Source organism: Pseudophryne corroboree, chromosome 3 (genome assembly GCF_028390025.1).
Source record: "Pseudophryne corroboree isolate aPseCor3 chromosome 3, aPseCor3.hap2, whole genome shotgun sequence".
NCBI classification, from domain to species: Eukaryota; Metazoa; Chordata; class Amphibia; order Anura; family Myobatrachidae; genus Pseudophryne; species Pseudophryne corroboree.
The window spans coordinates 46050370-46068319 of NC_086446.1; the positions used below are offsets into that span (position 1 = coordinate 46050370).

Here is a 17950-nt window from a genome sequence, read left to right on the forward strand (position 1 = left end):
CCATAGTAACACTGGCTGTCATGTGACTAATGAGGGATATATAATAATCTCCTGACAGTATTAGTAACAGGTAGTAATGTGCTGCTCTGTCCCCAATATGTCCCCCCGGGCAGTGTCCTGTGTTATTATATATCAGCTATGGCTTATACTGCAGCCTGTGGTGTCACCTCACTGTACCGCAGGAGGAGCAGCCTGTGGTGTCACCTCACTGTACCGCAGGGGGAGCAGCCTGTGGTGTCACCTTACTGTACCGCAGGGGGAGCGGCCTGTGGTGTCACCTTACTGTACCGCAGGGGGAGCGGCCTGTGGTGTCACCTCACTGTACCGCAGGGGGAGCAGCCTGTGGTGTCACCTCACTGTACCGCAGGGGGAGCAGCCTGTGGTGTCACCTCACTGTACCGCAGGGGGAGCGGCCTGTGGTGTCACCTTACTGTACCGCAGGGGGAGCGGCCTGTGGTGTCACCTTACTGTACCGCAGGGGGAGCGGCCTGTGGTGTCACCTTACTGTACTGCAGGGGGAGCGGCCTGTGGTGTCACCTTACTGTACTGCAGGGGGAGCGGCCTGTGGTGTCACCTTACTGTACCGCAGGGGGAGCTGCCTGTGGTATCACCTCACTGTACCGTAGGGGGAGCGGCCTGTGGTATCACCTCACTGTACTGCAGGTGGAGCGGCCTGTGGTGTCATCTCACTGTACTGCAGGGGGAGCGGCCCCTGGTGTTACTGTATAATGTCCCATACCCAGCAGTCACCTCTCCAGTCATCACCCAGACACATGCCCTGGTGTTACTGTATAATGTCCCATTCCCAGCAGTCACCTCTCCAGTCATCACCCAGACACATCCCCTGCTGTTACTGTATAATGCCCCATTCCCAGCAGTCACCTCTCCAGTCATCACCCAGACACATCCCCTGGTGTTACTGTATAATGTCCCATTCCCAGCAGTCACCTCTCCAGTCATCACACAGACACATCCCCTGGTGTTACTGTATAATGTCCCATTCCCAGCAGTCACCTCTCCAGTCATCACACAGACACATCCCCTGGTGTTACTGTATAATGCCCCATTCCCAGCAGTCACCTCTCCTGTCATCAACCAGACATGTTCTCTGGTGTTACTGTATAATGTCCCATTCCCAGCAGTCACCTCTCCAGTCAAAACCCAGACACGTCCCCTGGTGTTACTGTATAATGTCCCATTGCGAGCAGTCACCTCTCCAGTCATCACCCAGACACATCCCCTGGTGTTACTGTATAATGCCCCATTCCCAGCAGTCACCTGTCCTGTCATCAACCAGACACGTCCCCTGGTGTTACTGTATAATGTCCCATTCCCAGCAGTCACCTCTCCATTCATCACCCGGACACGTCCCCTGGTGTTACTATATAATGTCCCATTCCCAGCAGTCACCTCTCCAGTCATCACCCAGACACATCCCCTGATGTTACTGTATAATGTCCCTATCCCAGCAGTCACCTCTCCAGTCATCACCCAGACACATCCCCTGGTGTTACTGTATAATGTCCCATTCCCAGAAGTCACCTCTCCAGTTATCACCCAGACACGTCCCCTGGTGTTACTGTATAATGTCCCATTCCCAGCAGTCGCTTCTCTAGTCATCACCCAGACACATCCCCTGGTGTTACTGTATAATGTCCCATTCCCAGCAGTCACCTCTCCAGTCAAAACCCAGACACGTCCCCTGGTGTTACTGTATAATGTCCCATTCCCAGCAGTCACCTCTCCAGTCATCACCCAGACACATCCCCTGGTGTTACTGTATAATGCCCCATTCCCAGCAGTCACCTCTCCTGTCATCAACCAGACATGTTCTCTGGTGTTACTGTATAATGTCCCATTCCCAGCAGTCACCTCTCTAGTCATCACCTAGACACATCCCCTGGTGTTACTGTATAATGTCCCATACCCAGCAGTCACTTCTCCAGTCATCACCCAGACATGTCCCCTGGTGTTACTGTATAATGCCCCATTCCCAGCAGTCACCTCTCCATTCATCACCCAGACACATCCCCTGGTGTTACTGTATAATGCCCCATTCCCAGCAGTCACCTCTCCTGTCATCAACCAGACATGTTCTCTGGTGTTACTGTATAATGTCCCATTCCCAGCAGTCACCTCTCTAGTCATCACCTAGACACATCCCCTGGTGTTACTGTATAATGTCCCATACCCAGCAGTCACTTCTCCAGTCATCACCCAGACATGTCCCCTGGTGTTACTGTATAATGCCCCATTCCCAGCAGTCACCTCTCCAGTCATCACCCAGACACATCCCCTGGTGTTACTGTATAATGCCCCATTTCCAGCAGTCACCTCTCCTGTCATCAACCAGACATGTTCTCTGGTGTTACTGTATAATGCCCCATTCCCAGCAGTCACCTCTCCAGTCATCACACAGACACGTCCCCTGGTGTTACTATATAATGTCCCATTCCCAGCAGCCACCTATCCAGTCAAAACCCAGACACGTCCCCTGGTGTTACTGTATAATGTCCCATTCCCAGCAGTCACCTTTCCAGTTATCACCCAGACACGTCCCCTGGTGTTACTGTATAATGTCCCATTCCCAGCAGTCACCTCTCTAGTCATCACCTAGACACATCCCCTGGTGTTACTGTATAATGTCCCATACCCAGCAGTCACCTCTCCAGTCATTACCCAGACAAGTCCCCTGGTGTTACTGTATAATGCCCCATTCCCAGCAGTCACCTCTCCAGTCATCACCCAGACACATCCCCTGGTGTTACTGTATAATGCCCCATTTCCAGCAGTCACCTCTCCTGTCATCAACCAGACATGTTCTCTGGTGTTACTGTATAATGCCCCATTCCCAGCAGTCACCTCTCCAGTCATCACACAGACACGTCCCCTGGTGTTACTATATAATGTCCCATTCCCAGCAGCCACCTATCCAGTCAAAACCCAGACACGTCCCCTGGTGTTACTGTATAATGTCCCATTCCCAGCAGTCACCTTTCCAGTTATCACCCAGACACGTCCCCTGGTGTTACTGTATAATGTCCCATTCCCAGCAGTCACCTCTCTAGTCATCACCTAGACACATCCCCTGGTGTTACTGTATAATGTCCCATACCCAGCAGTCACCTCTCCAGTCATTACCCAGACAAGTCCCCTGGTGTTACTGTATAATGCCCCATTCCCAGCAGTCACCTCTCCAGTCATCACCCAGACACATCCCCTGGTGTTACTGTATAATGCCCCATTCCCAGCAGTCACCTCTCCTGTCATCAACCAGACATGTTCTCTGGTGTTACTGTATAATGTCCCATACCCAGCAGTCACCTCTCTAGTCATCACCTAGACACATCCCCTGGTGTTACTGTATAATGTCCCATACCCAGCAGTCACTTCTCCAGTCATCACCCAGACATGTCCCCTGGTGTTACTGTATAATGCCCCATTCCCTGCAGTGACCTCTCCAGTTATCACCCAGACACGTCCCCTGGTGATACTGTATAATGTCCCATTCCCAGCAGTCACCTCTCTAGTCATCACCCAGACACATCCCCTGGTGTTACTGTATAATGTCCCATACCCAGCAGTTACCTCTCTAGTCATCACCCAGACACATACCCTGGTGTTACTGTATAATGCCCCATTCCCAGCAGTCACCTCTCCAGTTATCACCCAGACACGTCACCTGGTGTTACTGTATAATGTCCCATTCCCAGCAGTCACCTCTCTAGTCATTACCTAGATACATCCCCTGGTGTTACTGTATAATGTCCCATACCCAGCAGTCACCTCTCCAGTCATCACCCAGACACATCCCCTGGTGTTACTGTATAATGTCCCATTCCCAGCAGTCACCTCTCCAGTCATCACCCAGACACATCCCCTGGTGTTACTGTATAATGCCCCATTCCCAGCAGTCACCTCTCCAGTCATCACCCAGACACATCCCCTGGTGTTACTGTATAATGTCCCATTCCCAGCAGTCACCTCTCCAGTCATCACACAGTCACATCCCCTGGTGTTACTGTATAATGCCCCATTCCCAGCAGTCACCTCTCTAGTCATTACCTAGATACATCCCCTGGTGTTACTGTATAATGTCCCATTCCCAGCAGTCACCTCTCCAGTCAAAACCCAGACACGTCCCCTGGTGTTACTGTATAATGTCCCATTGCGAGCAGTCACCTCTCCAGTCATCACCCAGACACATCCCCTGGTGTTACTGTATAATGCCCCATTCCCAGCAGTCACCTCTCCTGTCATCAACCAGACACGTCCCCTGGTGTTACTGTATAATGTCCCATTCCCAGCAGTCACCTCTCCAGTCATCACCCGGACACGTCCCCTGGTGTTACTATATAATGTCCCATTCCCAGCAGTCACCTCTCCAGTCATCACCCAGACACATCCCCTGATGTTACTGTATAATGTCCCTATCCCAGCAGTCACCTCTCCAGTCATCACCCAGACACATCCCCTGGTGTTACTGTATAATGTCCCATTCCCAGAAGTCACCTCTCCAGTTATCACCCAGACACGTCCCCTGGTGTTACTGTATAATGTCCCATTCCCAGCAGTCGCTTCTCTAGTCATCACCCAGACACATCCCCTGGTGTTACTGTATAATGTCCCATTCCCAGCAGTCACCTCTCCAGTCAAAACCCAGACACGTCCCCTGGTGTTACTGTATAATGTCCCATTCCCAGCAGTCACCTCTCCAGTCATCACCCAGACACATCCCCTGGTGTTACTGTATAATGCCCCATTCCCAGCAGTCACCTCTCCTGTCATCAACCAGACATGTTCTCTGGTGTTACTGTATAATGTCCCATTCCCAGCAGTCACCTCTCTAGTCATCACCTAGACACATCCCCTGGTGTTACTGTATAATGTCCCATACCCAGCAGTCACTTCTCCAGTCATCACCCAGACATGTCCCCTGGTGTTACTGTATAATGCCCCATTCCCAGAAGTCACCTCTCCAGTCATCACTCAGACACATCCCCTGGTGTTATTGTATAATGCCCCATTCCCAGCAGTCACCTCTCCAGTCATCACCCAGACACATCCCCTGGTGTTACTGTATAATGCCCCATTCCCAGCAGTCACCTCTCCAGTCATCACACAGACACGTCCCCTGGTGTTACTATATAATGTCCCATTCCCAGCAGCCACCTATCCAGTCAAAACCCAGACACGTCCCCTGGTGTTACTGTATAATGTCCCATTCCCAGCAGTCACCTTTCCAGTTATCACCCAGACACGTCCCCTGGTGTTACTGTATAATGTCCCATTCCCAGCAGTCACCTCTCTAGTCATCACCTAGACACATCCCCTGGTGTTACTGTATAATGTCCCATACCCAGCAGTCACCTCTCCAGTCATTACCCAGACAAGTCCCCTGGTGTTACTGTATAATGCCCCATTCCCAGCAGTCACCTCTCCAGTCATCACCCAGACACATCCCCTGGTGTTACTGTATAATGCCCCATTTCCAGCAGTCACCTCTCCTGTCATCAACCAGACATGTTCTCTGGTGTTACTGTATAATGTCCCATTCCCAGCAGTCACCTCTCTAGTCATCACCTAGACACATCCCCTGGTGTTAATGTATAATGTCCCATACCCAGCAGTCACTTCTCCAGTCATCACCCAGACATGTCCCCTGGTGTTACTGTATAATGCCCTATTCCCTGCAGTGACCTCTCCAGTTATCACCCAGACAAGTCCCCTGGTGTTAGTGTATAATGCCCCATTCCCAGCAGTCACCTCTCCAGTTATCACCCAGACACGTCCCCTGGTGTTACTGTATAATGTCCCATTCCCAGCAGTCACCTCTCTAGTCATCACCTAGACACATCCCCTGGTGTTACTGTATAATGTCCCATACCCAGCAGTCACCTCTCCAGTCATCACCCAGACAAGTCCCCTGGTGTTACTGTATAATGCCCCATTCCCAGCAGTCACCTCTCCAGTCATCACTCAGACACATCCCCTGGTGTTACTGTATAATGCCCCATTCCCAGCAGTCACCTCTCTAGTCATCACCCAGACAAGTCCCCTGGTGTTACTGTATAATGCCCCATTCCCAGCAGTCACCTCTCCAGTCATCACACAGACACGTCCCCTGGTGTTACTGTATAATGTCCCATTCCCAGCAGTCACCTCTCCTGTCATCAACCAGACACGTTCTCTGGTGTTACTGTATAATGTCCCATTCCCAGCAGTCACCTCTTCAGTCATCACCTGGACACGTCCCCTAGTGTTACTGTATAATGCCCCATTCCCAGCAGTCACCTCTCCAGTCATCACCCAGACAGATACCCTGGTGTTACTGTATAATGTCCCATTCCCAGCAGTCACCTCTCCACTCATTACCCAGACACATCCCCTGGTGTTACTGTATAATGCCCCATTCCCAGAAGTCACCTCTCCAGTCATCACCCAGACACGTCCCCTGGTGTTACTGTATAATGTCCCATTCCCAGCAGTCACCTCTCCAGTCATCACCCGGACACGTCCCCTGGTGTTACTGTATAATGCCCTAATCCCAGCAATCACCTCTCCAGTCATCACCCAGACACATCCCCTGGTGTTACTGTATAATGCCCTAATCCCAGCAATCACCTTTCCAGTCCTCACCCAGACACATCGCCTGGTGTTACTGTATAATGCCCCATTCCCAGCAGTCACCTCTCCAGTCATCACCCAGACACATCCCCAGGTGTTACTGTATAATGTCCCATTCCCAGCAGTCACCTCTCCAGTCATTACCCAGACACATCCCCTAGTGTTACTGTATAATGCCCCATTCGCAGCAGTCACCTCTCCAGTCATCACCCAGACACATCCCATGGTGTTACTGTATAATGTCCCATTCCCAGCAGTCACCTCTCCAGTCATCACCCAGACACATCCCCTAGTGTTACTGTATAATGCCCCATATGCAGCAGTCACCTCTCCAGTCATCACCCAGACACATCGCCTGGTGTTACTGTATAATGCCCCATTCCCAGCAGTCACCTCTCCAGTCATCACCCAGACATGTCCCCTGGTGTTACTGTATAATGCCCCATTCCCAGCAGTCACCTCTCCTGTCATCAACCAGACACGTTCTCTGGTGTTACTGTATAATGTCCCATTCCCAGCAGTCACCTCTCTAGTCATCACCTAGACACATCCCCTGGTGTTACTGTATAATGTCCCATACCCAGCAGTCACCTCTCCAGTCATCACCCAGACAAGTCCCCTGGTGTTACTGTATAATGCCCCATTCCCAGCAGTCACCTCTCCAGTCATCACTCAGACACATCCCCTGGTGTTACTGTATAATGCCCCATTCCCAGCAGTCACCTCTCTAGTCATCACCCAGACAAGTCCCCTGGTGTTACTGTATAATGCCCCATTCCCAGCAGTCACCTCTCCAGTCATCACACAGACACGTCCCCTGGTGTTACTGTATAATGTCCCATTGCCAGCAGTCACCTCTCCAGTCAAAATCCAGACACGTCCCCTGGTGTTACTGTATAATGTCCCATTCCCAGCAGTCACCTCTCCTGTCATCAACCAGACATGTTCTCTGGTGTTACTGTATAATGTCCCATTCCCAGCAGTCACCTCTTCAGTCATCACCTGGACACGTCCCCTAGTGTTACTGTATAATGCCCCATTCCCAGCAGTCACCTCTCCAGTCATCACCCAAACAGATACCCTGGTGTTACTGTATAATGTCCCATTCCCAGCAGTCACCTCTCCACTCATTACCCAGACACATCCCCTGGTGTTACTGTATAATGCCCCATTCCCAGAAGTCACCTCTCCAGTCATCACCCAGACACGTCCCCTGGTGTTACTGTATAATGTCCCATTCCCAGCAGTCACCTCTCCAGTCATCACCCGGACACGTCCCCTGGTGTTACTGTATAATGCCCTAATCCCAGCAATCACCTCTCCAGTCATCACCCAGACACATCCCCTGGTGTTACTGTATAATGCCCTAATCCCAGCAATCACCTTTCCAGTCCTCACCCAGACACATCGCCTGGTGTTACTGTATAATGCCCCATTCCCAGCAGTCACCTCTCCAGTCATCACCCAGACACATCCCCAGGTGTTACTGTATAATGTCCCATTCCCAGCAGTCACCTCTCCAGATGGCAGCTGAATGATCTTGTTGGTGAGTTCCAGGATCTTCTGGTCATCATGCCTCTCATGTATCTGTGACTGAGGTGGAGGCACTGTGATGGAGGCACAGCTGATGGTTGTCAGATGGTCAAGGAATGTCTTCTTCACTACTGTGTAATCCTGTGTATTGATAGAGACAACGTTGAAAGTAAGTTAATTAGTTTGCCTATTTGGAGTTTCACTTTTTAGGGAATAATTGTGCAAAAAACACAACAGTGTAATTTATAAGGACAACCCCCATCTTACATGATACAAGATAGTATACAGGATAGTGGAGTGTATATAGCACGTCTCCCGCCATCCTCAGTGGGCCCAGCACTCAGTGTCCTCTGTGTATGGTTGGTACCCATAGATGAATCATGTGCCTTGGACAGAGTAGTGCAGACACTAAGATGATGATGTGGTGGGAGCTGGAGGAAAACAGAGGACTGAGAACAGCCGCCCACTGAGGGTGGTGGAGATGCAGGAGAGGTCACACCTCATATTACCAGCTACATCCACATGTACAAACCTTTTATTGATTATCCTGAATGTGTCTAAATAGGTGGATCCTGGAGACCAGAGTCATAAGAAGTGGAGTCTCCCAGACCCATCACTCCCCAGTCATGTCCCTGTATTATTACTATAGATATAAGTGATGTCACAGTGACACTCCCAGATCTCCTCACCTCCCCAGTCATGTCCCTGTATTACTATAGATATAAGTGATGTCACTGTGACACTCCCAGATCCTCTCACCTCCCCAGTCATGTCCCTGTATTATTACTATACAGTATATATAAGTGATTTCACTGTGACGCTCCCAGATCCCCTCCCCTCCCCAGTCATGTCCCTGTATAATTAATATAGATAAAAATGATGTCACTGTGACACTGTTATATCCCCTCACATTCCCAGTCATTTCCTTGTGTTATTACCATAGATATAAGTGATGTCACTGTGACACTGTCGGATCCCCTCACCTCTCCAGGTATGTCCCTGTATTATTACTATAGATATAAGTGATGTCACTGTGACGCTCCCAGATCCCCTCACCTCCCCAGTCTTGTCTCTGTATTATTACTATAGATATGTGATGTCACTGTGACGCTCCCAGATCCCATCACCTACACAGTCATGTCCCTGTATTATTACTATAGATCACAGGTTCTCAAACTCGGTCCTCAGAACCCCACACAGTGCATGTTTTGCAGTTAACCCAGCAGGTGCACAGGTATATTAATTACTCACTGACACATTTTAAAAAGTCCACATGTGGAGCTAATTATTTAATTTGTGATTCTGTGAGGAAACCTGCAAAACATGCACTGTGTGGGGTCCTGAGGACCGAGTTTGAGAACCTGTACTATAGAAATAAGTAATGTCCCTGTGACACTCCCAGATCCCCTCACCTCCCCAGTCATTTCCCTGTATCATTACTATAGATATAAATGATTTCACTGTGACACTCCCAGATCCCCTCACCTCCCCAGTCATGTAACTGGATTATTACTATAGATCAGGCACGTCCAAACTACGGCCCTCCAGCTGTTGTGAAACTACATATCCCAGCATGCCCTGACACAGTTTTGCTGTCAGAGAATGCTATAGCTGTGTCAGGGCATGCTGGGATGCGTAGTTTCTCAACAGCTGGAGGGCCGCAGATTGGACATGCCTACTATAGATATAAGTGATGTCACTGTGACACTCCCAGATCCCCTCACCTCCCCAGTCATGTCCGTGTATTATTACTATAGATATAAGTGATGTCACTGTGACACTCCCAGATCCCCTCACCTCCCTAGTCATGTCCCTGTATTATTACTATAGATATAAGTGATGTCACTGGGACACTCCCAGATCCCCTCACCTCCCCAGTCATGTTCCTGTATTATTACTATAGATGTGATGACACTGTGACACTCCCAGATACCCTAACCTCCCCAGTCATGTCCCTGTATTATTACTATAGATATGTGATGTCACAGTGACACTCCCAGACCCCCTCACCTCCCCAGTCATGTCCCCGTATTATTACTACAGATATATGTGATGTCACTGTGACACTCCCAGATCCCCTCACCTCCCCAGTCAGCAGGTGGACAATCTCCAGGGTGAGATGTAATATCCTCTCATTTGTGGGACTCCGGTCCATGTCCAGCCTCAAGTTCTCTGGATCCGCACCACGTAATTATCTAGGAATAAGTATAATAATTAAAATAATTAACATAACATCACATTATACACATGTAACATATTCAAATATCTAACCATTCATATCAGTAGAAGGAGGATAAGCCTGAGTATTAATCAGCCGACGTTCTTGTATATAACAATATATAGCCGCAGCCTCTCACAGTGTGATAGTGAAAGTACTACAGTGGACGTATACACATCACCAACATTGGGTCACACTAGTGTCTGGCGTGGATGACATCTCTATAGTAATATACATATGCTCTGATAGACAATCCCACTACCAGTAACTATCTATATGGGCCAAAACATTTCTGATGCACCCTCTTCATGCCTCACTCAATGCTGTGTCCCCTCTCTACATCCTGGTCTCCCCGCGCTCTATTCTGATTGGCTGCACCTGGAGACAGTAAATAGTGAAAGAATGTGGGAGGAGACAGGCAGGGTCTCTATGATCTCACTTCAGAAAGGATCTGGACAACAGGAAGCCCCTGCTATGTGCACACCTGCAGATTTATTACTACACTCTTTATCCTCTCATTTCCTGATTAATATGTTGTGTGATATTATTTACCCCCAGGTAGTGAGCAGAAGGGACAAAAATAGGATTTTGATATCTACCGGTAAATCCTTTTCTCATAGTCCATAAGGGATATTGGGGACACATTAGTACGATAGGGTATAGATGGGGTCCAAAGGACCCAGTGCACTTTAAATTTCTTCAACTGGGTGTGCTGGCTCCTCCCCTCTATGCCCCCTCCCACAAGCAGTTATCGGTAAAACAGTGCCCAAAGGAGAAATGACATACGTGAGAGAAGGAACATAACAACAATAAGTGAGATGAGATTTACACACCAGCACACCATAACATAACTTGGCTAGCAACAGCTGGCAACATAAACAGCAACAGCTGAACTGGTAACACACAACAGAGAACCTTCAGAAAGTCACAGCACAGAGGCGGGCGCCCAATATCCCTTATGGACTACGACAAAAGGATTTACTGGTAGGTAATTAAAAATAAGATTTTAATTACCTACCAGTAAATCCTTTTTATTCGTAGTCCGTAGAAGATGCTGGGGGTCCACATTAGTACCATTGGGGTATAGACGGGTCCACCAGGAGCCATTTGCACTTTAAGAATTTGAGAGTGTGGACTGGCTCCTCCCTCTATGCCCCTCCTACCAGACTCAGTCTAGAAACTGTGCCCGAGGAGATGGACATCTTCGAGAGAAGGATTATACACAGATAGTGGCGAGATTCATACCAGCTCTCACATACAAGGCACATCAAGCTAACGAGCTTGAAAACCTTCAGCAACAGCTGAAACATTACTTACCAAGTAATAATGCAGTACACACTGTAACTAACAACAAAGTTGTACTGAACCAGATAACAACTGCAGGAAAATGAAGCGCTGGCCGGGCGCTCAGCATCCTCTACGGACTACGAGAAAAGGATTTACCGGTAGGTAATTAAAATCCTATTTTCTCTTACATCCTAGAGGATGCTGGGGTTCACATTAGTACCATAGGGATGTACCAAAGCTCCCAGAACGGGAGGGAGAGCGTGGAGGCTCCTGTAGAACTGACTGACTGAACTTCAGATCATCAGAGGCCAAAGTATCGAACTTGTAGAACTTTGCAAACGTGTTCGACCCAGACCAAGTTGCTGCTCTGCAAAGTTGTAATGCCGAGACACCCCGGGCAGCCGCCCAGGAAGACCCCACCTTACGAGTAGAGTGGGCCTTAACAGACTTAGGACATGGCAATCTCGCCGTAGAATATGCATGCTGGATAGTGAACCTGATCCAGCGAGAGATAGACTGCTTAGAAGCAGGACACCCAATTTTCTTGGGATCATACAGGACAAACAGAGTCCAATTTTCTGTGACGAGCATTCCTCTTCACATAGATCTTCAGAGCCCTTACCACATCTAAGGACTTAGATGAAATTGAGGAGTCAGTAACAACTGGCACCACAATAGGTTGGTTGATATGAAATGCCATCACAACCTTCAAAAGAAACTGCTGACGCGTCCAGAGCTCAACCCTATCTGCATGGAAGATCAAGTAGGGGCTCTTACAAAACAAAGCCCCCAACTCCGACACACGTCTAGCAGAAGCTAAGGCCAACAAAGTGACAGCCTTCCACGTAAGAAACTTGACCTCTACCTTTTGCAGAGGCTCAAACCAGTCAGACTGGAGAAACTGCAACACCACGTTGAGATCCCGTCGCGCCGCAGGTGGTACAAATGGAGGCTGAATGTGCAGAACTCCCTTCAAAAAGGTCTGAACCTCAAGGAGGGCAGCCAATTGTTTCTGGAAGAAAATGGATAGGGACGAAATCTGGACCTTCACAGATCCCAACCTCAGGCCCATATCCACTTCAGCCTGCAGGAAGAGGAGAAACCGTCCCAGTTGAAACTCCACCGTAGGAAACCTCTTGGACTCACACCAAGACACATTTCTTCCAAATACGATGGTAATGTTTAGATGTTACTACTTTCCTAGCCTGTATCAGGGTAGGAATAACTTTGTTCGGAATGCCCTTCCAAGCTAGTATCAGGCGTTCAACCTTCATGCCGTCAAACGTAGCTGTTGTAAGTCCTGATAAGCGAACGGCCCCTGTTGCAACAGGTCCTCTAGAAGAGGAAGGGGCCTCGGCTCTTCTTGTAGTAGATTGATGGTGTAGGAGCTTCCGCAGTATAGCAAATATATTGATTCACGCTTTTTTGCATTGAATAAGATAATAAGAATTTACTTACCGATAATTCTATTTCTCGTAGTCCGTAGTGGATGCTGGGACTTCCGTAAGGACCATGGGGAATAGCGGCTCCGCAGGAGACTGGGCACAAAAGTAAAAGCTTTATGACTAGCTGGTGTGCACTGGCTCCTCCCCCTATGACTCTCCTCCAAGCCTCAGTTAGGATACTGTGCCCGGACGAGCGTACATAATAAGGAAGGATTTTGAATCCCGGGTAAGACTCATACCAGCCACACCAATCACACCGTACAACTTGTGATCTGAACCCAGTTAACAGTATGATAAACGTAGGAGCCTCTGAAAAGATGGCTCACAACAATAAACAACCCGATTTTTTTGTAACAATAACTATATACAAGTATTGCAGACAATCCGCACTTGGGATGGGCGCCCAGCATCCACTACGGACTACGAGAAATAGAATTATCGGTAAGTAAATTCTTATTTTCTCTGACGTCCTAGTGGATGCTGGGACTTCCGTAAGGACCATGGGGATTATACCAAAGCTCCCAAACGGGCAGGAGAGTGCGGATGACTCTGCAGCACCGAATGAGAGAACTCCGGGTCCTCCTCAGCCAGGGTATCGAATTTGTAAAATTTTGCAAACGTGTTTGCCCCTGACCAAGTAGCTGCTCGGCAAAGTTGTAAAGCCGAGACCCCTCGGGCAGCCGCCCAAGATGAGCCCACTTTCCTTGTAGAATGGGCTTTAACAGATTTTGGCTGTGGCAGGCCTGCCACAGAATGTGCAAGCTGAATTGTACTACAAATCCAACGAGCAATCGTCTGCTTAGAAGCAGGAGCACCCAGCTTGTTGGGTGCATACAGGATAAACAGCGAGTCAGATTTTCTGACTCCAGCCGTCCTGGAAACATATATTTTCAGGGCCCTGACTACGTCCAGCAACTTGGAGTCCTCCAAGTCCCTAGTAGCCGCAGGTAGCACAATAGGCTGGTTCATGTGAAACGCTGAAACCACCTTAGGGAGAAATTGAGGACGAGTCCTCAATTCTGCCCTGTCTGAATGAAAAATTAGGTAAGGGCTTTTATATGATAAAGCCGCCAATTCTGAGACACGCCTGGCTGACGCCAGGGCTAACAGCATGACCACCTTCCATGTGAGATATCTTAATTCCACAGTGGTGAGTGGTTCAAACCAATGTGATTTTAGGAACACTAAAACTACATTGAGATCCCAAGGTGCCACTGGAGGCACAAAAGGAGGCTGTATATGCAGTACCACCTTGACAAACGTCTGAACTTCAGGCACTGAAGCCAGTTCTTTCTGGAAGAAGATCGACAGGGCCGAAATCTGAACCTTAATGGATCCTAATTTTAGGCCCATAGACAGTCCTGCTTGCAGGAAATGTAGGAAACGACCCAGTTGAAATTCCTCTGTAGAGGCCTTCTTGGCCTCACACAACGCAACATATTTCCGCCAAATGCGATGATAATGTTTTGCGGTTACATCCTTCCTGGCTTTGATCAGGGTAGGGATGACTTCATCTGGAATGCCTTTTTCCTTCAGGATCCGGCGTTCAACCGCCGTGCCGTCAAACGCAGCCGCGGTAAGTCTTGGAACAGACAAGGTCCTTGCTGGAGCAGGTCCTTTCTTAGAGGTAGAGGCCACGGGTCCTCCGTGAGCATCTCTTGCAGTTCCGGGTACCAAGTTCTTCTTGGCCAATCCGGAGCCACGAGTATAGTTCTTACTCCTCTCCTTCTTATGATTCTCAGTACCTTGGGTAAGAGAGGCAGAGGAGGGAACACATACACCGACTGGTACACCCACGGTGTTACCAGAGCGTCCACCGCTATTGCCTGAGGTCCCTTGACCTGGCGCAATATCTGTCCAGTTTTTTGTTGAGACGGGACGCCATCATGTCCACCTTTGGTTTTTCCCAACGGTTTATAATCACTTGGAAGACTTCTGGGTGAAGTCCCCACTCCCCCGGGTGGAGGTCGTGTCTGCTGAGGAAGTCTGCTTCCCAGTTGTCCACTCCCGGAATGAACACTGCTGACAGTGCTATCACATGATTTTCCGCCCAGCGGAGAATCCTTGCAGCTTCTGCCATTGCCCTCCTGCTTCTTGTGCCGCCCTGTCTGTTTACGTGGGCGACAGCCGTGATGTTGTCCGACTGGATCAATACCGGTTGACCCTGAAGCAGAGGCCTTGCTTCACTTAGGGCATTGTAAATGGCCCTTAGTTCCAGGATATTTATGTGAAGAGACGTTTCCATGCTTGACCACAAGCCCTGGAAATTTCTTCCCTGTGTGACTGCTCCCCAGCCTCTCAGGCTGGCATCCGTGGTCACCAGCATCCAATCCTGAATGCCGAATCTGCGGCCCTCTAGAAGATGAGCACTCTGTAACCACCACAGGAGAGACACCTTTGTCCTTGGAGATAGGGTTATCCGCTGATGCATCTGAAGATGCGATCCGGACCATTTGTCCAGCAGATCCCACTGAAAAAGTTCTTGCATGGAATCTTCCGAATGGAATCGCTTCGTAAGAAGCCACCATTTTTCCCAGGACTCTTGTCTTGCACTGACACTTGGCCTGGTTTTAGGAGGTTCCTGACTAGCTCAGATAACTCCCTGTCCTTCTCCACCGGGAGAAACACCTTTTTCTGGACTGTGTCCAGAATCATCCCTAGGAACAGTAGACGTGTTGTTGGAATCAGCTGTGATTTTGGGATATTTAGAATCCACCCGTGCTGACGTAGCACCACCTGAGATAGTGCTACTCTGACCTCTAACTGTTCCCTTGACCTTGCCCTTATCAGGAGATCGTCCAAGTAAGGGATAATTAAGACGCCTTTTCTTCGAAGGAGAATCATCATTTCGGCCATTACCTTGGTAAAGACCCGGGGTGCCGTGGACAATCCAAACGGCAGCGTCTGAAACTGATAATGACAGTTTTGTACCACAAACCTGAGGTACCCTTGGTGAGAAGGGAAGATTGGGACATGGAGATAAGCATCTTTGATGTCCAGAGATACCATATAGTCCCCTTCTTCCAGGTTCGCTATCACTGCTCTGAGTGACTCCATCTTGAATTTGAACCTTTTTATGTAAGTGTTCAAGGATTTTAGATTTAAAATTGGTCTCACCGAGCCGTCCGGCTTCGGTACACCAAACAGCGTGGAATAATACCCCCTTCCCTGTTGTAGGAGGGGTACCTTGATTATCACCTGCTGGGAATACAGCTTGTGAATAGCTTCCAATACTGCCTCCCTGTCGGAGGGAGACGTTGGTAGAGCAGACTTCAGGAACCGGCGAGGGGGAGACGTCTCGAATTCCAATTTGTACCCCTGTGATACTACCTGCAGGATCCAGGGGTCCACTTGCGAGTGAGCCCACTGCGCGTTGAAATTTTTGAGACGGGCCCCCACCGTGCCTGAGTCCGCTTGTAAAGCCCCAGCGTCATGCTGAAGACTTGGCAGAAGCGGGGGAGGGCTTCTGCTCCTGGGAAGAGGCTGCCTGGTGCAGTCTTTTCCCTCTTCCTCTGCCCCGGGGCAAAAATTAGTGGCATTTTGCCCGCTTGCCCTTATGGGAACGAAAGGACTGAGTTTGAAAAGACGGTGTCTTCTTCTGCTGAGAGGTGACCTGGGGTAAAAAGGTGGATTTTCCAGCCGTTGCCGTGGCCACCAGGTCCGATAGACCGACCCCAAATAACTCCTCCCCTTTATACGGCAATACTTCCATATGTCGTTTGGAATCCGCATCACCTGACCACTGTCGCGTCCATAACGCTCTTCTGGCAGAAATGGACATCGCACTCACTCTTGATGCCAGGGTGCAAATATCCCTCTATGCATCTCGCATATATAGTAATGCATCCTTTAAATGCTCTATAGTTAATAATATACTGTCCCTATCCAGGGTATCAATATTTTCAGTCAGGGAATCCGACCAAGCCACTCCAGCGCTGCACATCCAGGCTGAGGCGATTGCTGGTCGCAGTATAACACCAGTATGTGTGTATATACCTTTTAGGATATTTTCCAGCCTTCTATCAGCTGGTTCTTTGAGGGCGGCCGTATCAGGAGACGGTAACGCCACTTGTTTTGATAAGCGTGTGAGCGCCTTATCTACCCTAGGTAGTGTTTCCCAACGCGCCCTAACCTCTGGCGGGAAAGGATATAGTGCCAATAATTTATTAGAAATCAGCAGTTTTTTATCGGGGGAAACCCACGCTTTATCACACACCTCATTTAATTCATCTGACTCAGGAAAAACTACAGGTAGTTTTTTCACACCCCACATAATACCCTTTTTTGTGGTACTTGTAGTGTCAGAAATGTTCAACGCCTCCTTCATTGCCGTGATCATGTAACGTGTGGCCCTACTGGACATTATGTTTGTCTCCTCACCGTCGACACTGGATTCAGTATCCGTGTCTGGGTCTGTGTCGACCATCTGAGGTAACGGGCGTTTTAGCGCCCCTGACGGTGTCTGAGACGCCTGGACTGGCACTAATTGATTTGCCGGCTGTCTCATGTCGTCAACAGTTTTTTGCAAAGTGCTGACATTGTCACGTAATTCTTTAAATACGACCATCCAGTCAGGTGTCGACTCCCTAGGGGGTGACATCACTAACACAGGCAATTGCTCCGCTTCCACATCATTTTCCTCCTCATACATGTCAACACAATCGTACCGACACCCAGCACACACACACAGGGAATGCTCTGATAGAGGACAGGACCCCACGAGCCCTTTGGGGAGACAGAGGGAGAGTTTGCCAGCACACACCAGAGCGCTATATATGTATAGGGATAACCTTATATAAGTGTTTCTCCCTTTAATAGCTGCTGTAATATATTATTTGCC

At 49.0% G+C, this 17950-nt stretch overlaps 2 protein-coding genes across 2 annotated transcripts in view; both read right to left on the reverse strand.

Annotated features, from left to right (window-relative positions):
* Positions 1-17950, reverse strand: part of LOC135054684 (zinc finger protein with KRAB and SCAN domains 7-like) — a 234721-nt gene that overhangs the window by 156178 nt on the left and 60593 nt on the right. The gene's annotated exons all lie outside the window — the stretch shown is intronic.
* Positions 1-17950, reverse strand: part of LOC135054687 (oocyte zinc finger protein XlCOF7.1-like) — a 69252-nt gene that overhangs the window by 45489 nt on the left and 5813 nt on the right. Inside the window, exons 2-3 of the mRNA XM_063957951.1 lie at positions 10244-10355; positions 8143-8301 (exon numbers count right to left, since the gene is read on the reverse strand). The gene's annotated coding sequence lies outside the window, so the exon portion shown is untranslated. The remainder of the gene's footprint in view (positions 1-8142; positions 8302-10243; positions 10356-17950) is intronic.